The 24,183-nt window shown below is 37.9% G+C and overlaps 1 pseudogene; it reads right to left on the bottom strand.

The window, feature by feature from the left end:
* Positions 1-448: 448 nt before the first annotated feature.
* LOC138310773 (monocarboxylate transporter 12-B-like) lies at positions 449-17,997 on the bottom strand (annotated as a pseudogene).
* Positions 17,998-24,183: the final 6,186 nt, after the last annotated feature.

Below are 24,183 nucleotides of genomic sequence, written 5' to 3'. Positions count from 1 at the left end.
AGTTGAAGCTTGTTACCATTATTTCTCAGAAAGTACTGATGGGATCTGTCTCAAATTGCATGTCCATGTTCCCCTAGGGGTCTAGTTGTGCATATTGCATTTTGAGACTGATTGATGAACAAGATGGCTGACAAGCCTCCATCTTGGATTTTGTTAGTTGAAGCTTGTTACCACTATTTCTCAAAAAGTACTGAAGGGAATCTGTCTCCAATTTGTTTTTTGCAGGTTCCCCTTCTGGTCTAGTTGTGCATGTTGAATTTTAGGACCAATCGGTCAACAAGATGGCCGACAGGCCACCATCTTGGAATTTGATAATTGATATTTGTTACCGTTTTATATCTAAGATAGTTCTGAAAGGATCTTTCTCAAATTTCATATGTAGTAATATGTAGTAAAAGTTTTAAATGCAGAGAAAAGATCCCTCTTTCGTTTGTCAGACATAGATCATTCATTGGTGGGCGCCAAGATCCCTCTGGGATCTCTTGTTCTTCTTCCTGTCTGACTTTATCTTTCCTAATGCCTCCCTTGGCACTGCCTCACTTTTGGCCTTGCGTTGAGCGTTCGCCGCTGTGAGGAGGGCTCTGAGTTCTCTCCCCTGGCCGAGACACACCAAAGTCTATAAAAGTGGTAGTTTATGCTCCTGCTTAGTGTTCAGCAAACGTGGAGTGGGACGACTGGTTCTCCCGTTGTCAGTATAATGTGACCGGGTGGGGTGTGTTGCTTGGTGTCTTTGGCGGCATGTTTCAGTGATTAGCACTATAAAATGGGCAGTAGCACTATACAAGAAGACACAACATGAATATCCGCATGTATGGGAGGCCGTCCTTACTTGACCATAGCTGTTATAGGACGTTAATTAAACAATTAAACAAGTGTAGTCGTTGCAGTGTTGGTTGTCTAGAGGATGTTGTTGTTAACTTGTCTGCTGTGGTATAATTCTTTCCGGCTGCTTGGTTGGTGGGACGTTAATTAATCAAACAAACAGAGCTTGGTTTGTCTGTGGATCTCAGATTTTACTTGCGGCATCAAGGCAAGTTGTAGGGTTGCACGGTTGTAGGGAACTACGGAATCTGAGAAAGCCTGGGTCAATAAATCTTTTGTTTACTTCCAATTACTAATCGGACTTTAGTAATACAACTTCCTCATGGCACATATGTAATCTTTTCAAATGACTCCGCATATCAGTTCCCCTACGGCAAACTGCCTACAAGACACAACATGAACATACCGCACTCTCCCAAAACACGCACCTCGCACAACGTACACGCAACACAACACATACATGGCAGGCCGTCCTTAAATGACCATAGCTGTTAATATAACGTTAAAATAATCGAACAAACAAGCATCATTATAAAGATGTTTGTTCATTTGTAAAGAAGGCGAATTATGCAGGATGAAATCAAACTAACTGTACATACCATTATAGTTGTATTCTTAGTAGAATTGGCTTCTACGTTGAATGTTGTTATTGTCAGGCAGGTGACCTGAACCAAAACTCTTGTGGGTGTAACAGATAGGTCGGCTTCCTCATTCCAAAGTTTTATTGGGAAATCTTCTTTGTCATCTTGAAGCTTGAGGATTTTCTCCTCTACTTCTCTGTTGTAAATATGTCGGATGCCTGTTTGAAAAAAAGTATTGAAAACTGCATGAAAGATGTAAAGAATGATATATAAGTACACTATTTTTCTTATGCACATATAAAATGGTTTACTTCATTGTAGGCCATAAGTATACGTAGATTTTCAGATATTATAAATTGCTATAATTACATTTTTAACTGATTTTAGAAATGTAGCGAGGCTTTAAGGGTTCTAACTGAGACTATTGGGAAAAAAAGTATAATTGAAATTTATGAGAGACGTTGTAAATGGTGCAAATGTGTATTATTTAACAGTTTAAGATTTACAGGGAAGACCAATGAATGAAACCTACAGACACCAATGTGCCAGAGACACTGAGGCGTCTCTTGTTCGCAGAAATGGCCGCAACAGCAACAGACACAAGTGTCGGCTTGAAAAAACTGTCCTCAATCTCCTGATTGAAGTCGAATTTTCCACATTGCATAATCATAGGAGAGGAAATGAGAAATGTAAGTACCAGCAGTATCCTCAAATATTTGGGAATGCTTTGAAACTATTATCAGAAATTGTGATACACAATATTTTATTAAAGGCCAGTATTGCCAACTTTGTACCTGCTGCCCCTATTGCATGATCGTAAAAGGCGACTAAATCTAGTACCTTTCCTAATGCCTCCCTTGGCACCGCCTCACATTTGGCCTTGAGTTGAGCGTTCGCCCCAGTGAGGAAGGCTCTGGGTTCTGTCCCCTGGCCGAGACACACCAAAGTCTATAACAGTGGTAGTTTCTGCTCCTGCTTAGCGCTCAGCATAACGGGAGTGGGACGACTGGTTCGCCCGTTGTCAGTATAATGTGACCGTGTGGGTTGTGTTGCTTGGTGTCTTCGGCGGCATGCTTCAGTGATATAGCACTATAAAAAGGGCAACAGTTTCACTATACAAGATGACATAACACGAATATACCGCAGTCTCCCAAAACACGCACCTCGCACAACATACACACATGCACTGCATACATGGGAGGCCGTCCTTACATGACCATAGCTGTTAGTAGGACGTTTATAAATCAAACAAACAAACAAACAAAAGAGACACACCAAAGTCTATAAAATTGGTAATTTCTGCTCCTGCTTAGCGCTCATCATACATGGAGAGGGACGACTGGTTCGCCCGTTATAAGTATGATGTGACCGGGTGGGGTGTGTTGCTTGGTGTCTTCGGCGGCATGCTGCAGTGATATAGCACTATAAAATGGGCAACAGTTCCACTATACAAGAAGACACAACATGAATATACCGCAGTCTCCCAAAACACGCACCTCCAACAACATACACGCAACACACCGCATACATGGGAGGCCGTCCTTACATGACCTTAGCTGTTAATAGGACGTTAATTGAATATACCGCAGTCTTCCGAAACACGCACCTCGTACAACATTCACACAATACACCACATACATGGGAGGCCGTCCTTACATGACCATAGCTGTTAATAGGACGTTAATTAATCAAACAAACAAATTAATCAAACAAAACAAGTATTGCCAACTCACCCGATTTCCCCGGGTTGACCCGTTTTTTAGACATTTTAGAATGCCTAACCCGATTGACCCGCGGGTAATCAAATAACCCGTTAACGCTTTAATAAAACACTTGTATTACACATACTTTATAAAAACACTTCAACTAAGTTTAGCCTTACTGTCAAATTATGCTGTAATATATATTTATAGTCTGCATATCATTTCAGTTTGAATTAGATCGGAATCAACATAATCAAGTCAGCAGATCATCATCTCTAAAGATATTTTTTTATAGAAAGAACTTACCATGAACTTTTCTGTGACTTTTTTCAACTCAGATACAGCACAATTCTTAATCATGAAGAACTTTGATGGTGCTAATTTTTCTGACATAGTTGTAGGCAGAAACATTGTCTTTACTGTATTGGAAGTGCTGTCAATGACGTCCACCTACGAAGTTGGAGGTCCAGATTTTCATATGCGTTTTGTTGGTTCTGTTAATATTTTTACCTTGATGTACATCTGATGAAAAAAGAATGTGTAAAATATTTGGCAAATGTAATCAATATTTGTTTATTTTCAAATTTTGTATAAAAGAACTTTCAAATATATTGTGTCGAGAAAAATATGTGGGGAATTGGATAGGTGATAATTTGATGGATGTAATATTACAGATGTTAGCACGTTATGTCCTAGAGTGATTGTAACGGGAATTTCTTCTCGTTCCTGTTTTCCCCACAAGGTTCTGTAAGAAACACAGCTCGTATTTATGTTCAATAACGGTTTATTACATGTACGGTAAGCAATGACATAGACAGTGTACGTTAGATTGTTTTTGATCATATTAGATATATTGTGACACAATGAACACGACACATCATGATATCTACTTATTTCTTTCATACCTACAGGTGTAATACTGGCTGGTCTAGGGCAATACACTCATGTCGCCTGAGTCTGTATTGCAAAATTTCCATTTCCTCGGTAAAATTTTAAAGATGCTCCACCGCCGACAGAGCATAAATGATATTCATTATTTGAACAATAATTGGTGTTCAATCGTGTGTATGTATGTCTAATTAACACAAAAATAATATATATATTTTCATTTTGCCTTTGGTGCATGCGCAATCAGTACTTCATTCCATATAGGATATAGTGCGTCGGAATTTTTTCGGGATGCAATTAATTATTTTTCATATTTTTAACTTGACGTAGAATTAAAAGCTCAAACTTTTCAATGGTGGTGATGGTGTAAAGTAAGTAATTTTTGTAAATGAAGAAAAATACTAAATCGTTTGCTCCTGTTTTTGATAGTGAAAAAATACTATTTGTCGCATAATTTTTCAGAAAAATTGACTTTCAGCCGTGGATTTCTTCGAATTTATTTCAAAATGGCGGGATATTATAGTTGTAAAATTGCAATAAAACGTCGAGGTATGAAAGAAAAATACTCTTTCATAAGTGGATATGAAGGATAGGGATATTCTACCCTCGGGATCACAAAATGTTGCAAAACCCTCGGCAAGCCTCGGATTTTACTACATTTTGTGACCCTCGGGTAGAATATCCCTATCCTTCATATCCACACATGAAAGAGTCTTATATTATTTTACTTCGCTTTGTGTATAACTTATAAGCAGTTCATCGCATGTAACTATATGTACACAAAACATTGTCCTTGCCACTAACACGCAACTAGTAGGTTATTGACTAACCCGGTATCTATGCGGCTAGTCCGTATTCCCCAACATGATTTCCTAACTCCTCGAACCCCCGTCCGGGGAATGTTGCCTTGTTCCCTACATTTCTAGAGGCTCTCTCTCAACTCCCTAATTTTCCCAGTATATCTAACAACCTAACACCTACTCCACCCCGCCCCTTTTGTACATATATTAAAAAGGGACGTGCGACCTAAACTATGTATTTTCGATCTAACCCAAATCTTATCCGTCACCGCTGACCGCTTTGGTAAACTGCAAGTCAGGGTCTGCCCAGCCTATCTTGGATATCATCTTTCAAGATGACAGACTAAGTGATACCGCGCACGTCAACACTGCCGCTTCAGACTATCACAGATATATACCTATCAATATGCTGTTTTTTTACTTTCCCATATGTGCTATATCAAATGTTCTTTTAAACTACTTGTCACATACTAAATATTAACCCCATTTTGTTACAATACATATAGAAGTTAAATGAGTTACACTCACCAATCCTAGATATTTTCTTTGGATACTTGAAGCTCTTTCATCTTGCTATTATTTTTTTGCTTATGGTTCTTGAGAAGAAGTCATTGAAAGTTTTTAGCCTATTTGACCCCCGTGACCTTAAATAAATGTCAAAGGCATTCATTTGAACAAACTTGGTAGCCCTTCCTCCCAGCATGTTACAATGTTACAGGCCTAATATTAGTACCCTGGGCCTTCTGGTCATGTCTTATCTTTTCTCTTCTTCCTAACTGACTTTATCTTTCCTAATGCTTCCCTTGGCATCGCCTCACTTTTGGCCTTGAGTTGAGCGTTCGCCCCTGTGAGGAAGGCTCTGGGTTCTGTCCCTTGGCCGAGACACACCAAAGTCTATAAAAGTGGTAGTTTCTGCTCCTGCTTAGCGCTCAGCATACAGGGAGTGGGACGACTGGTTCACCCGTTGTCAGTATAATGTGACCGGGTGGGGTGTGTTGCTTGGTGTCTTCGGCGGCATGCTTCAGCGATATAGCACTATAAAAAGGGCAATAGTTCCACTATACAAGAAGACACAACACGAATATACCGCAGTCTCCCAAAACACGCACCTCGCACAACATACACGCAACACTACGCATACATGGGGAGGCCGTCCTTACATGACCATAGCTGTTAATAGGACGTTAATTAATCAAACAAACAAAAATTATGGTCATGTTAGGACGGCCTCCCATGAATGCGAGGTGCGTGTTTTGGGAGACTGTGGTATACAAATGTATTAATGTTGTGTATTCTTGTATAGTGGAACTGTTGCCCTTTTCATAGTGCAATATCACTGAAACATGCTGCCGAAGACACGAAGCGTCTACATCATTTGTATGACAAATATTTGACCTAGGAGTGTTCATATCCGGTATGTCAAGCAAACTTCTATCGACTTTATTTAACATAGGTAAATCAGGAATACGACGAGCCATCTCATGTGCAAGAACAGCATTGATTTTGTGTTTCATGCTTAAGTATGTTGAGTTTTTTTTTCTGATGTTTCAAGAGATGCCATTATGAAGGAATACACTAGTCAATTCGCTCAAGAACTGTTGGGCAGTGTTGTGCACTCTACTGCAATTCTCGTACTCGACTGAACATACATATACATACAAAAATCGAACAATTTCAAGTTCCAGAGTTAGAGCATCCATAAAGGTCGTCCCCTTATGAAACCGATGATGTTTGTTTCAACAACATGATATATTGTATAAGTAATGGGGGACCTACCTAGCAGACTCAAGGAACAATGACGCCAATATATTGAAACATGATATTGCATCAAATAGTGAAGACATCGACAACTGGCTATCTGAGGAGGACGTACATGCTATCGATAGAGGTTGCCGTGACTCTCAGGGTAGGGTGTAAGAATTGTACCTGCTGCCCTATTGCATGATCGTAAAAGCCGACTAAATTCAGATCTTATCGTTTCTCTTCTTCCTAACTGACTTATCTTTCCTAATGCCTCCCTTGGCACTGCCTCATTTTTGGCCTTGAGTTGAGCGTTCGCCCCTGTGAGGAAGGCTCTGGGTTCTGTCCCTTGGCCGAGACACAACAAAGTCTATAAAAGCGGTAGTTACTGCTCCTGCTTAGCGCTCAGCATACATGGAGTGGGACGACTGGTTCGCCCGTTGTCAGTATAATGTTACCGGGTGGGGGTATGTTGCTTGGTGTCTTCGGCGGCATGCTTCAGTGATATAGCACTATAAAAAGGGCAACACTTCCACTATACAAGGAGACACAACATGAATATACCGCAGTCTTCCAAAACACGCACCTCGCACAACATACACGCAACACACAGCATACATGGGAGGCCGTCCTTACATGACCATAGCTGTTAATAGGACGTTAATCTATCAATCAAACCAAACAAACTTATTTAAAAATATATAATGCGGTTGAATACATGGTTTGATTCGGTTTATTAGGCTAAACTTCATACATACATCTAGGGTCATTGAATGTTCACCATCCAGTCCAATGCGTGCAATGTGCTGCGGTATGTGAATGTATTTATAATTTCGAATGCTGCAGTATATTCGTGTTGTTTTATAGTATAAGTCAAGTTTTATTGTATTATCTCTGAAGCATGCTGCAGAAGACATCACACAAGCAGGGTCCAGAGGGTTTGCGGTCAAAATGACAAATCTAAACATATCTTGATTGTTTGATTAATATTTACCACTGTTTCACATTGTCACTATATAACATTACCAACTATGCTTGCGCGTTACCATTTCATGACTGCCAACCGGCGCAAAAATATTTTGACACCGTGTCATATAAACAAATTGAGATTACCTCCCCTTGTACGTTGAAACCACTTTCTAAAGAGATTACAGTTTTGATATCTAAACACATATTAATTCACTATAAAATCAACGTGAATGTTATCAAATAAACGAAAAAATAAAACGCCGCCTGGCTGATAGTTTGTCGATAGTAGTCCCAAATCAAAATAAAATCAATTAAGACACGTTTATTGTTGCAATGTTTTAAGCAATCAACAAAACGGCTTCAAATGTTACACGATTGACGTTCTCTCTTCTTTAATCGCATTTCAAAAACTTCCCTTTTCACTTTCCAGATTGGAACGTTGAGAAAACACGGAACACCAGTAAATTTGACAAGTGTATCTGCCGAGGACCTCGCTGAGATTTTAAAAACATTTTGCAGCGAGACCAAAATCGGAAAATGAACTTTATCACAAAAACAGGTTGCAAAATATCAGAGGGGCCATCAATAGATACTTTGTTTTAGAGTTTTAGACGGCTTATTTTAAAACAGAGGGAAACAACGGGCGAAAGTAAGGCAACTGCCCATAAGTCAATTATTGAACCCGAACATTAACACAAAATAGCCACCTACCTTTCTAAAGCACCCTCCTCTCTATATACATGTATGTATATTTATTGCAGGTATAAGAATGTGAGTAAAACTGATATCAGGGCATCCAGGATTCAACATCCTAAGAGTGCCCCACCAAGGAAAACCATGACAATGGAGGAACTCTTTCCAAACCTGCCAAACTAGCCAATTACAGGTATTCATAAGTTAATATGTACACGTATGTAGATTGATGGATATTATTAGCCTAATTCTAGTAATTTAGTACACATTTTTTACACTCATCCTATTACATGCATGCTCATGCAGTCATTAAAAAAAGAAATATCTGTATCTCGATACATCATACAGGAATTAAGGCATGAGTATGTCTTACTTCAACTTTCTGGTTTGTACCACTCAAAATGAAATTAAAATCAATATAGCATTACATTACACTATATAGATATAAATGAAACATTACAGTTATTTATGTGCATTGCATTATTCTTCTATCAGGACTGTCTCAATTTGTTTGTTAGTTTATTTGATTAATTAATGTCCTATTAACAGCTATGATCATGTAAGGACGGCCTCCTATGTATGCTGTATGTTGCGGATATGTTGTGCGAGGTGCGTGTTTTGGGAGACTGCGGTATATTCATGTAGTGTCTTCTTGTTTAGTGAAACTGTTGCCCTTTTTATAGTGCTATATCGGAAGACACCAAGCAACACACTCCTTAGCACTCAGTAAATAGGGAGTGGGACGACTGGTTCGGCCGTTGTCAGTATAATGTGACCGGGCTATCTCAAGATCAGTTGAGAAGGAAGATGTTGCCTTTCTATGTGGAAAATTAAGAGAACTAGGTCAATTTTCAGGTCACTATATTAAATGGTTAAACATGTTCATTGATTATATTTTTCTTTCATTCTATTTATTTTTGTTTTGTTTTGTTATTTTTAATCAAATTTCATGCGTTGTTGTGTAAAAATGCAGTTGGTGTATTCATTGTTAAAGTGCATGGGGTAATATCGGTCAAGAAGATGGCCGACAGGTAGCCATCTCGGATTTTGATAATTTAATATCTTTCTAAAATTTCATATATAGTAATATGTAGTAAAAGTTCGAAAAGCAGAGACAATATCCCTCTTTCCATGGTCGGACGTAGATAATTCGTCTTATATTTACGTTTCAAGATGTAATTAATGTTTAAAAAGAAAATAGATAAAAGTATAAAACATGTACATAAAACTTATATTGCAGCATAGAGAAATATATCAGTCGATGGAACAGCCTATGAATAAGCGGGAATTACTGAGTGGGAACTCGCTTCCGCTGTGTTAACCGACTAATCACTAGAAGTAGATTGAATAGTTTTATCAATACACCAGATAAAAAAAAAGATAAATAAAAAAAAAAGATAAATACAACACTCTTCTCCATTTCAAATAATTTAATTAGAATAAACTTTTATAATAATCAGTGTGAAGAATATTTTAAAGGTGCTCCACCGCTGACAAATGTTTTTTTCTCTGTCAAAAACAGTAGCAGATGATTTAAGGATGTATTCTTACGACTTTTTCGAAAAAGGGGTTATTGACAAACGAAATAATGCAAATAAAAATTATATGCTGGTGTGCTTGTTTTTTCTCCATATCTTCTTGAAAATGTCTACTTATTTAAGGTTTTTTTTTCAACATTTTCCAATGAAAAATTCAATTATGAACATCTATTAAAAACCAACGAAATACAAGTATCAGGTTATTATTCGTCTTCTTTAAATTGATTCATGACTATGTGACAAAGTTTGAGCAAAAAATTGTCAATGAAAATGCATGTATTGCCATTTGCTTCTTATTTTCATCGGGGTACGATTGATCATGTATCGCATGATTTAAATACATTATTTAAGCTTTTAGTCTAAAGTTTATTCAAATTGTTGTAAATACATCTTCACCATTTTTTTCATATGATAAAAGAGACATAAATGAACAAATATTTGAAAAAAATATAACAGGTTAGTGTTGAAACTTTAGAAATAATGATGAAAAGATAAAACCAAAAAAATGACCGAGTTATCTCCCCTGGCCCGATTTACCAAATACATTGCCATTCATTTGATATAGTTTGATACTTTATAAATATATTTTTCCCCGAAAACATAATGGGAATGGGAACTAACAAACATATCTCGAGTTCAAAAATGAAACAAGCCAATTCGTTGAATTAATATCCCATAACTCCGCTAAATAGGGTTCGATGAAAGTGCCGAACGAACATGGGTAAGTTCCCGAGACATTTAATCATGTCACTAAGGTAAGAGAAAATCCGGTAATATTTTTTATTTATTTTTTTATCTGCCAATTGGTGACTATGTTGTACATATTTCGTTTATATGTTGACATACGTATTGGCATACATTGCAGATTTTGTATTTCATTTTTCTGTTTTTTTTTTTATTTGCCAGCATGGTAAGTACCATTTATGGTGGTATATTTTATATCGACTTAAATGACGTTGGTAAAACAGTTGATGTTGTATCAGCTGTTGAGTGTCTTTCGGTGAATTTGACTGTCATATGTTGCTCCCGTCTTGCCATACAGCTTAGTGGTAAGCTAAGTAGTCCCGCGAGTCCGATGACGGCACCACCGAAGTAAAATACACTGTTGTAACTCCCGCTCATTTCAGATAAAATACCTAGAAATAAACATATCATTATATGAATTGTTAAATAGTTAAATAATTTCAATATGCAAACTGTATATATTACATGTTTGCATTCGAAATACCTTATTACGCCTAATTATCATTTATCACTGCAGCAGACAAAATAGTAATTTTCTTTAGTTACAAAAGTTACAACATTGCCACCATTGAACAGTTATACCTTCCCATTTTACTTATAGATAAAAATATTACAAATAATTTATTTCGTCCCGTAAAAATCCGTGGCACTATAGCATGGTATAAGATAATTATTGCGCATGCACCAAAAGCAAAATAAATCATGTTAATATAATTTTTGTGTGTTAATTATACATATACATTTATGCGATTATACATCAAAGATTGTTCACATGATGAGTATCGTTTGTGCTATGTCGGCGAATTAAATTTTCGATTAAACTCGATTGTTAAGCCAAATGCTGTCAAAATATAACATTTTGGCTATCCTAAATAGAAGATAATGGTCATAAGATATATCTACTTGCAATGGGAGGTCCAATAAATAACCCAGAACCCATACAAAAGAACTGTATTCCAAGTGCCGATGAAAGGATATGGAACCCCAACAGTTTCACCAGGTTGACAGTCATTAGCGAAGCAAACGTGGCCGTGGGGAGACAAAAATAGTGGCGTATTATCATGTTGGCTCAATGAAAAGTGTGACAACATTATCATTACGTATAACAGATTTGTTTTTTTCTAAATAAAACTAATAATTCATATCAGTCCTCTCGTTTCTTGTTCGACTTTGTTAACATGCTTACGTATATGGTAAGCATACATACTGTATCATATACTAAATTTGGTTTAACGTGCTATTTAAATGATGAAGGTAGAGTATCCGTAGAAAAATAACATCGGTTTGTGGTTAGTACCTGGCAACTGTCCTTTATGGGGTTAGAACTCGCGCCCCAGACGGTGTGTGGTACTATGTCGGGGCATCTTAACCACTTGCGCCCTAAAATGGCACACCAAACATACCCCACATGTAACATACGAGTCGCAATCGGTTACCTGTGGTAGCCCCGTAAACAGCGGAATACAGCGCCAGACTTGCAAACGTGGTGTAATATGGAACCATGCTAGTGGTTAGCGCCCCTATCAACAGCATGACACTGTTCAGAACAAAAGTATTCACGCACGACTTGTCAGATATATAACCGACCAGGACACGTGACACAATACTCGATATCCCGATGATTGAAATCAGAAGAGCACTTTCTCAGGATGACAGTCCGACAGAAACACTATGTACAGGTAGGTAACTGAATGGAATGTTATATCCTGAAAAGAAAAAAAAAACATTATACAAATAGACATGATCTTAGGTTTAAGTATTATGACTAACATTAGATGTAAATCTATTAACGGCAGGTTGTAATTATCCCCCGCCCAACGAAGTTGGCGGGGGATATACAAATGGGTTCCGTCCGTCCGTCCGTACGAATGGTTTCCGGAGCATAACTCTAAAACCGGTAGAGATATTTCCACGAAACTTCATACACACATTGGTCTTATGGTCTAGTAGTGTCTTTTGCTATTATTAGGTTTTCATTTTTTCCGTAACCATGGAAACATTGCTGAAAATATCATATTTTTGTACCAGGTTCGTTTCCGGAGTATAACTCTAAAACAAGAAGAGATATTTCCACGAAACTTCATAGACACATTGGTCTTATGGTCTAGTAGTGCCTTTTGCTATTTTAAGGTTTTCACTTTTTGTACTTTTTTCTGTAACCATGGAAACATTGCTGAAAATGGCAGATTTTTGTGTAAGAATTGTTTCCGGAGCACAACTCTAAAACCAGCAGAGATATTTCCATGAAACTTCATAGACACATTTTTCTTATGGTCTAGTAGTGGCTTTTGCTATTTTTAGGTTTTCATCTTTTGTGCTTTTTTCTGTAACCATAGAAACATTGCTGAAAATATCATATTTTTGTATCGGGTTCGTTTCCGCAGCATAACTGGAAAACCGGTTGAGATATATGCACGGAATTCCATAGGCACATTAGTCTTATGGTCTAGTAGTGCCTTTTGCTATTTTTAGGTTTTCATTTTTTTGCACTTTTTCCCGTAACCATGGAAACATTGCTGAGAATATCATATTTTTGTATCAGGTTCGTTTTCGCAGCATAACTGGAAAACCGGTTGAGATATATGCACGGAATTCCATGGGCACATTAGTCTTATGGTCTAGTAGTGCCTTTGGCTATTTTAAGGTTTTCACTTTTTGTTTGTTTGTTTGTTTGATTTATTAGCGTCCTATTAACAGCTATGGTCATTTAAGGACGGCCTCCCATGTATGCGGTGTGTTGCGTGTATGTTGTGCGAGGTGCGTGTTTTGGGAGACTGCGGTATGTTAGTGTTGTGTCTTCTTGTATAGTGGAACTGTTGCCCTTTTTATAGTGCTATATCACTGAAGCATGCCGCCGAAGACACCAAGCAACACACCCCAACCGGTCACATTATACTGACAACGGGCGAACCAGTCGTCCCACTCCATGTATGCTGAACGCTAAGCAGGAGCAGAAACTACCACTTTTATAGACTTTGGTGTGTCTCGGCCAGGGGACAGAACCCAGAGCCTTCCTCACAGGGTCGAACGCTCAACTCAAGGCCAAAAGTGAGGCGGTGCCAAGGGAGGCATTAGGAAAGATAAAGTCAGTTAGGAAGAAGAGAAAAGATAAGATCCTAAATTTAGTCGCCTTTTACGATCATGCAATAGGGGCAGCAGGTACAATTCTAACGCCCTACCTGCAGGGCCATGCTTTAATTCAAAACCAGATGGGGCATTTCCCTTTCACATCGTTTTGATCATTTATACAACACAAATATAAAAAATAATCCTTACCCCCTACACATCCATACAGAAAAATCCTGACGTCAAGACTCGGTGAAAATGTAGATATGAAAAACCCTGTACAAGCAATAAGCCCTCCACAAACTGCAACTTTCCGAGCCCCGTATCTTCTCATCACCGCTCCAGTTATTGGGCCTAAAAAGGAACAAATCCGATTTATCTATATTTGTTTGTATGCGTTTACTTGTAACTGCTATCACACCTATCAAAATCCCGATGACTCGGTTCAAGGTGTAAAATTACCTCTACTAAAATGTATAACCTTAATTACGGTAAGCAATCCACACAATCTGATTAATTACAAATCATTATAACCACTCCGAGGTGCGTGTTTTGGGAGACTGCAGTATATTCATGTTGTGTCTTCTTGTATAGTGGAACTGTTGCCCTTTTTATAGTGCTATATATCACTGAAGTATGCCGCCGAAGACGACTGGTTCGCCCGTTGTCAGTATAATGTGACCGGGTTGGATGTGTTGCTTTGTGTCTTCAGCGGCATACTTCAGTGATATAGCACTATAAAAAGGGCAACAGTTCCACTATACAAGACACTACATGAATATACCGCAGTCTCCCAAAACACGCACCTCTCATAACATATACGCAACCCAGAGCATACATGGGAGGCCGTCCTTACATGGCCATAGCTGTTAATAGGACGTTAATTAATCAAACAAACAAACAAGAAACATCAAACAGAAATGAGTTATTTTTGTAAAAGTTCCAAAAGACACGAGCCTTAGTGTACTCTAATTTTAAGAAAATATAAACAAATTAGTTTTATATGTAGGCTACTCTTTAACGAAGTAGGGAATGTCAAATGATAACACGGCTTGAAAACATCTCACCCGATATATCAAATAACGTTTGATTAGTTGGTTGGTTGAACTTTTCGTCCACATATCTTTGATAGGGATATATTGATAATTTAGACAGGTTTATTAGTAAAATAATCCATTTATATTTAATTGATTCATTTGAATTTGTAAAATCAGAACATAAACTTCAAAATTCAAACCGGATTATCGTTTTATATCTTTTTGTTTGTTTGATTGATTGATTAACGTCCCATCAACAGACATGGTCATGTAAGGACGGCCTCCCATGTATGCGATGTGTTGCGTGCATGTTGTGCGAGGTGCGTGTTTTGGGAGACTGCGGTATATTCATGTTGTGTCTTCTTGTATAGTGGAACTGTTGCCCTTTTTAAAGTGCTATATCACTGAAGCATGCCGCCGAAGACACCAAGCAACACACTCCACCCGGTCACATTATACTGACAACGGGCGAACCAGTCGTCCCATTCCATGTATGCTGAGCGCTAAGCAGGAGTAGAAACTACCACTTTTATAGACTTTGGTCTGTCTCGACCAGGGGACAGAACCAAGAGCCTTCCTCACATGGGCGAACAGTATGCCCCGCAAACGACGACAGAGCATAAACGATCACCATCATTGAGATTGTAACCATAAACGATATTCACCATTAATATTGTAATCATAATTGATGTTTACCCATGTAAATGTAATGAACACAAAAGCTTTCATTTTGTGTTTCGTGGATGCGCAATCAGTACTTCATTCCATATCGGGCACAGTGTCATAAACGAATTTTTTTTTTTTTTTTTTTTTTTTTTAATATTATATCTTGAAGTAAAATATGCTCAATGTTTCCAAAGGTGGTAATTGTGTAAAGTATGTAGCTTTTGTAACTGAAGGAAGACGATTAATTAATTCGTCTGCTCCTGTTTTTGGTGGAGACAAATGTCATTCATCAGCGGTCTAACATCTTTAAATTTCATTGTTGACATAATCAAATAAGTCGCTTAAAATACATTGTCTAATAATACGTATACCATTTTGATGAGACAATTGCATGTTTCTAGAAAAAAAATGTAATGAATGACATATAATATATAATAACAAGAGATCCCAGAGGGATCTTGGCGCCCACCAAAGATTGATCTATGTCTGACAAATGAAAGAGGGATCTTTTCTCTGCTTTTCAAACTTACACTTCTTTTTTCTGCTTTTCAAACTTTAAACTATCAAAATCCAAGATGGTGGTCGCAAAATGCAATAGGCAGAACTAGGGTCCTAGGGGAACCTAAATATGAAATTTGAGAACAATCCCTTCAATACTTTCTGAGAAATAGCGGTAACAAACTTTAACTATCAAAATCCAAGATGGCTGCTGGTCGGCCATCTTGTTGACCGATCAGTCCCAAAATGTAATATGCAGAACTAGGGTCCTAGAGGAACCTACATATGAAATTTGAGAACAATCCCTTCAACACTTTCTGAGAAATAGCGGTAACAAACTTTAACTATCAAAATCCAAGATGGCTGCTGGTCGGCCATCTTGTTGACCGATCAGTCCCAAAATGCAATATGCACAACTGGGGTCCTAGGGGAACCTACATATGAAAATTTGAGAAAGATCCCTTCAGTGTTTTCTGAGAAATAGCGGTAACAAACTTTAACTATCACAAGAGATCCCAGAGGGATCTTGGCGCCCACCAAAGAATGATCTATTTCTGACAACAGAAAGAGGGATCTTTTCCCTGCTTTTCAAACTTTTACTACATACTCTATATGAAACTTGAGAAAGATCCTTTCAGTACTTTCTGAGATATGTAGCAGAAACAAACTTCAATTATCAAAATCCAAGATGGCTACCTGTCGATCATCTTGCTGACCGATAAGTCCGAAAATGCACTAGACCCCTTCAGGAACCTGCACATGAAATTTGAGAGAGACCCCTTCAGTACTTTCTGAGAAATAGCGGTAACAAACTTTAACTATCAAAATCCAAGATGGCCGTCGTCCTTCGGCCATCTTGTTGACCGATCTGTCCCAAAATGCAATATGCACAACTAGGGTCCTAGGGGAACCTACATATGAAATTTGAGAAAGATTCCTTCAGTACTTTCTGGAAAATAGCGTTAACAAACTTTAACTATCAAAATCCAAGATGGCCGCCGGTCGACTATCTTGTTGACCGATCGCTCCCAAAATGCAATATGCACAACTAGGGCCCTAGGGGAACCTACATATGAAATTTGAGAAAGATCCCTTCAGTACTTTCTGGGAAATAGCGGTAACAAACTTTAAAGATGCTCCACCGCCGACAAATGGTATTTTTTCACTTTTAAAAAATGGAGCAGACGATTTAGTATTATTGTTCAGTTACAAAAGTTACTTACTTTACACCATTACCACCATTGGAAAGTTTGAGCTTCCAATTTTACCTTAAGTTAAAAATATGAAAAATAATTAATTGCATCCCGAAAAAATTCCGTACCACTATATCCTATATGGAATGAATTACTGAATGCGCATGTACCAAAGGCAAAATAAATTATTTTATGTTATTTTTTGTGTTAATTAGACTATTATATACACGATTAAATACCAATTATTGTTCAAATGATGAATATCATTTTTGCTCTGTCGGCGGTGGAGCATCTTTAACTATCAAAATCCAAGATGGCTGCTGGTCGGCCATCTTGTTGACCGATTGGTCCCAAAATGCAATATGCACAACTAGGGCCCTAGGGGAACCTACATGTGAAATTTGAGAAAGATCCCTTCAAAACTTTCTGAGAAATAGCGGTAACAAACTTTAACTATCAAAATCCAAGATGGCCGCCAGTCCGCCATCTTGTTGACCGATTGGTCCCAAAATGCAATATGCACAACTAGGGCCCTAGGGGAACCTACATGTGAAATTTGAGAAAGATCCCTTCAGAAACTTTCTGAGAAATAGCGGTAACAAAACTTTAACTATCAAAATCCAAGATGGACGCCAGTCGGCCATCTTGTTGACCGATTGGTCCCAAAATGCAATATGCACAACTAGGGCCCTAGGGGAACCTACATGTGAAATTTGAGAAAGATCCCTTCACAACTTTCTGAGAAATAGCGGTAACAAACTTTAACTATCAAAATCCAAGATGGCCGCCAGTCGGCCATCTTGTTGACCGATTGGTCCCAAAATGCAATATGCACAACTAGGGCCCTAGGGGAACCTATATGTGAAATTTGAGAAAGATTCCTTCAGTACTTTCTGAGAAATAGCGGTAACAAGAATTGTTAACGGACGGACGGACGGACGGACGGACGGAAGGACGGACGGACCACGGACGAAAGGCGATTTGAATAGCCCACCATCTGATGATGGTGGGCTAACAAATACCCACTGCATACAGTTCATACTTACCAAAATTAGCCATTTCGGAAAAAGTACCGTAAACTAGTATGTAATCCTCATTTGATTTTATCCGTGATTTAAAAACGGATGCCTGCGTGATTGTCAAATAATGGTATATGCTAGTTATATCATCTATCATGTCTCATATAAGAAGGGCGCGTCCAAACGCAGTTTTCAATGCCTTATGACATTGCAACCTAGAAACCTGACATTGTACGACAAAACTCCCAGGTCAGTAAACTGATTATAAAAATGACCGAATTTATACGTATGACCCATATATATACAATCCCCTGTCTAAAAAAAAAAAACTGTTACTATATGAAAGTATGAGGTAATCACTTTTTCTGTCACATAAACTGTTGTGATTATCATAACACGCTAATGGATCGTTTAAATGTCAATAAAACTGTCAAAAATTACGTTTACACACGCAAGACGGGTACATGTGATATATCCACATGAACCATCGCTGTCCTTAGGTCAACTATAAAGGACAAAGTCACGTAACACTGTCACTTTATAATTAGGTAATGCTTGTTTGTTTGTTTGTTTGATTTATCAACGTCCTATTAACAGCTAATGGTCATGTAAGGACGGCCTCCCATGTATGCGGTGTGTTGCGTGTATGTTGTGCGAGGTGAGTGTACTGGGAGACTGCGGTATGTTCGTGTTGTGTCTTCTTGTATAGTGGAACTGTTGCCCTTCTTATAGTGCTATATCACTGAAGCATGCCGCCGAAGACACCAAGCAACACACCCCACCCGGTCACATTATACTGACAACGGGCGAACCAGTCGTCCCACTCCCTGTATGCTGAACGCTAAGCAGGAGCAGAAACTACCACTTTTATAGACTTTGGTGTGTCTCGGCCAGGGGACAGAACCCAGAGCCTTCCTCACAGGGGCGAACGCTCAACTCAAGGCCAAAAGTGAGGCGGTGCCAAGGGAGGCATTAGGAAAGATAAAGTCAGTTAGGAAGAGAAAAGATAAGATCCTAAATTTAGTCGCCTTTTACGATCATGCAATAGGGGCAGCAGGTACAATTCTAACGCCCTACCTGCAGGGTAATGCAGAACAGTGTATAATTTCGTAGCACAGCTGAAACCAGCGGTAGGGTTCGTTAATATCCGTGTAAATACTGTATTTTTGTTAACTATACACTTAATATGCTCATTTGCTGATATTTAAACATAAACATACAAATTGAGGGAGAGGGTCGTTTGGGGGATTATGTATTTGTGTCCATTACAATGAGTACTTGTTTTTAGCTATAAAATCCTACTTCTCCTCATCCCTAGAGTGGATTTCATCCATATTTTGTGTATTACATTGAAGGGAAGGACTGTCATATTCTATATAAACAAATTAGGGGGGATTTTGATGACATTTGGCTTTAAAAGCCTTCTCCTATTTATGCATGATGAACAGTATTTAACCTGGGTACGATGTGCAAAAGGTAGCGTGACTGACGAACGTCATTACACTTCTATTACAGATATAACACAATAAAAAGTGCAAGAGTTCTACTTTACAAAAAGACACAGCACGAATATACCACAGTCACCCAAAACACACACCGCATACATGGGAGGCCATCATGACATGACCGTGACTGTTAAAACAACGTGAATATAATACTAGTAAATCTAACCAAATCAATCATTTGAACACCGCGCTTTACTCCAAAATGCATCTGTATAGGAATTCGAATAGAACAGTGTTTTGGTTTCGTTATACATGTAGGTGGTATGAACGCAAATGTATACAGACGTTACAAATGTAGCGTGTTAGGTATGTATCCAAGCAGATGCACTCATATCACCTGTAATGTAATCAAAACACTGTTCAATCCATACATTTACATAAAACTTGTCTATTTGTCCATGTTCGTAGCCGAATTTATAACGGCATCGGTTGCTTAGTTCGGTAACAACGACAGTCAGGGCTACCTAAGATATAGTTCTGCTTGTTGAACGCTTGCTTAAAATACAAAAGTTATAGTTTTCAGATGTTTTAAGAGTAGTTTTGTCAACTTCATATTTATCAAATATGCAGATTTCATTTAAAACTGTATCATAGTCAGGTTTTAGGTTTTATCAGTTTAACGTCTAATTTAACAGTCAGGGTCATATAAGGACGTACCAGGTTTGTTGTTGTTGGAGGAAAGGCCGCGTACCAGGAGAGAAAAAGAAATACCATCCAGCGGTCAGTTTGTTTGTTTGATTAATTAATGTTCTATTAACAGCTATGGTCATGTAAGGACGGCCTCCCATGTATGTGGTGTGCTGCGTGTATCACTGTATGATAACGGGATCCGGCCCCGGTTGTTTGATATCTACTTCCGGAAAAATCGTACCCAAACAAATGAGAGGGGTACGTGCTAAATCGCTTTAAAAACTCGATAGTATTTCATTTGTTTATTAAAACCTATCATAACTTAAAACAATGAAAGCTTAAGATTTTAATATGTCCAAGGAGTGTATGTGAAAATGAGAATAAAGCCTCCTTATTTGTATTCAAACATGTAACCTGCATGGTATTTCCGTGCAAATTTGAGAAAAATGCGTGAAAATGTGAACATATCTCAAGGTATCGGATGCATTTCTTTAAGATAAGATGTTGAATGAAGAATTAGGATAAAACAAAAAACTATCTACCACTTCAAATTTATCGTAAATACATCCTTTGTGCCATAATCGATGATGTTTAGTGAGCATGTTATGACTAGAGTGTACGGTTTGGTACGCACAAAATTCCGGTTTGGTATATCCATTAGTATACGGTTTGGTATAACAACCTAGTTAAATATTAATCACAAACGGGGAGCCGCAAATAAAGTGTGGCATAATCCCCGCGCTTCACAGTTGGTATCAAAACCCAGATATAGAGCTCAAAGTAAGAGTTATTAATGTGTGTATTGTAAGACTGAAAAAACCCCAGCTGGTGACAAAAATAAACAGTAATTTGGTATTTTTGACTAGTTTCAATGACTACAAAAAAAAACCCAGAAATGGAACGTTTGCAATAGCAAAAGGCACAACTAGGGCACTTGTCTGATATATACACAGAAAACGCGTTTCGCAGGGGATAATAAAATCCGATTTACTGAAGGAACGAACAAACGATCAAAGTAACGAACGAGCTAAAAAGGACGCACGAAATATTTTTTTGTTTGTTTGACCAGACTACTTTCGTACGAAACACTTTCTGATTTTATAATTTTGAATATTTTAGCATTATACATCTAAGATAACTATTTCCGGTAGATCGTCTAACATAACTAATTCCGGTAGATCGTTGGCCCTGCAGGTAGGGCGTTAGAATTGTACCTGCTGCCCCTATTGCATGATCGTAAAAGGCGACTAAATTTAGGATCTTATCTTTTCTCTTCTTGGCAACGCCTCACTTTTGGCCTTTCGTTGAGCGCTTGTCCCTGTGAGGAAGGCTCTGGGTTCTGTCGCCTGGCCGAGACACACCAAAGTCTATAAAAGTGGTAGTTTCTGCTCCTGCTTGGCGCTCAGCATACAGGGAGTGGGACGACTTGTTCGCCCGTTGTCAGTATAATGTGACCGGGTGGGGTGTGTTGTTTGGTGTCTTCGGCGGCATGTTTCAGCGATATAGCACTATAAAAAGGGCAATAGTTCCTTTATACAAGATGACACAACACGAATATACAGCAGTCTCTGTTAATATGACGTTAATAAATCAAACAATCAAACAAACAGGTAGATCGTTCACGAATGTTATGGACAGTAGTGGGTCCAGCACGGATCCTTGTGGGATTCCTGATGATACGTGTTTCCAAGGATTTCATATACGTCCTTGTTTTTTTCACTAGACATTTCTTATAACATCGTCAGAGACCCAGACTCGGAGCACGACTTCGACGGTTTGACTGAGGGGTCATCTCACAATGCATAACAATGTATTATTAACGTGTCTTTGTACCTTTCTCTTACACTATAGTTACATATTCGCTTATTGCGGCGCATTTAAAGTGTTCTACATTTAAAACTTGTAGTTTTGCAGCGTCATAGAAACTATGATATAAAACTGAAAGATCTGCCGTAGTACATAATCGATCGTGTACACTTACCTCGGTTGAGATGCGTATTCTTTAGCTGGATATATTATCATATGAACAAGCCATTTCGTCATACCATACATATGTTGTTAGGGAGAAATGACTACATTGTGTATAAATATAAAACAAGATTATGTTTGCTCTGAACAATATTTCATTTTACCTTTATGATTGGCCAATCCGAGAGGTCACCGGAACTTGAGCTCTTATGGCAACTTAGTGCTACCTGAAAAAAAAATTGTCTATCTCTTAATGTTCAATTTGCACTTCAATTGATCGACGTTAGAAATGTCTTGTAGGAATACTGTTTAAATAGATGTAGGCAGTCGAACAACTGAAATGACACCACCGCCAGTGGTGCGAAATGGCTGAAACTTGCATGAAGTGATCCTGACATGGTCCCGACAAAATGGTGTTATATTTCGGGTCCATCCGAAATCCATGATGGCCGCCACAGCCGCCATCTTGAACTTCTTCTCAAGTTCTACCAGTGCGATTTGGCTGAAACTTTCATGAAATGATCCTGACATGGTCCTGACAAAGTGTTGTTACTTTTCGGGTCGATCCGAAATCCAAGATGGCCGCCACAGCCGCCATCTTGAAAACACATTTTGAACTTATTCTCAAGTTCTACCAGTGTGATTTGGCTGAAACGTGCATGGAATGATCCAGACATGGTCCTGAAAAAATGTTGTTACATCTCTGGTTGGATCCCAACTCGAAGACGGCTACCATTACACGATATCTAATTAATTTCCTATATGATTATTGCCAAGGTAATCAGATGACCGTTAAGGCCCATGGGCCTCTTGTTTTAATATTATGCGCGGTTGTCGTCAAGGCGATCCAATTGCCACTTATATATTTAATATCTGTGCAGAAGGTTTAGCCATTCGTATTAGAAATAACAAATATTGTTTTAAATGTAGAAAATTGTAATATTTTAAATTCTCAACATGCTGATGATACATCCTTAATACTTTATGGTACCGAAAATTCATTAAGGGCTGCAGTTATGGAATTAAATAATTATGCAAAAATTTCAGGACTTACAATAAATACAGAAAAATCTCAGGTTATTTGGATTGGTAGTAAAAAGTATAGCAGTGATACACTAATGCCAGGCTTGAACTTGCAATGGGGGGATTACTAAATTTAGACTTCTAAGTATTGAATTTCATGTTGATCTTCACAAAATACCAAAATTGAACTATGATAAAAAACTAATTAAACTCAAAAATCTATTGCAGACATGGAACAGAAGGAAAATTTCACGAATTGGTAGAATTTGTATTATGAAATCTCTTTTGATCTCGCAATTAAATCATCTTTTTATCTCGCTTCCAAATCTGGATGAAGGTTTTGTAAAACAGCTCGACAGTATTATTTTTAATTATCTATGGAATAGTGGTTAAGAGAGATGTAATTATACAAATTTATATGGATGGAGGCTTAAAAATGATCAATCTCACAGCTTTTATAGATTGATTAAAAATTGGGTGGATAAGGAGAATATTTAGATATAATGGTAATTGGCGTATGATTCTAAAGTTAATTTTCATCATTTGGCGAATTGTGGAAGTGAATACCTTAGTAAGATTTTGACAAATTGTAGAAAGGCTTTCTGGAAAGATGTTTTTACAGCATGGTACAAATTAAAATCAAAGGGGAACCAGTTAAAAGCAGAAGAATACTCTGTATTCAAAATTCCAATTTGGTACAACAAAAATCTTATTGTTGGAAATAAAACTGTTTGTTACATATCTTGGTTTAGAAAGGGAATCATAACCATACAAGACTTGTTAAAAAGTGTTTCTCCATATTCTTTCTTTACATATGATGAATTCTGTAATATTTATGGTGCGATAAGTAATTATCTTCAGTATCATGGACTTATATCTAGCATTAAAAAGTATCTGAAAAATGTACATGTACCAAATGAAAATTATTTTACCCAATTATTCCTTTTAGCCTTGAATTAATATTGGAAAATAATCGTGAAGTCCAAGATTTTTTACAGAGTTCTAGTTAAAAAATGATACGGCTATAACTGGCCAGCATAAATGGAGAACCTCTTTTGACTATGCTCAAGAAATGTGGAAACAAATATACAATATACCCT

Source organism: Argopecten irradians, chromosome 16 (assembly GCF_041381155.1).
Source record: "Argopecten irradians isolate NY chromosome 16, Ai_NY, whole genome shotgun sequence".
In the NCBI taxonomy this organism is placed as follows: domain Eukaryota; kingdom Metazoa; phylum Mollusca; class Bivalvia; order Pectinida; family Pectinidae; genus Argopecten; species Argopecten irradians.
The sequence above is the reverse complement of the archived record's forward strand: the minus strand, read 5'-3'. Positions and strand labels throughout refer to the sequence as shown.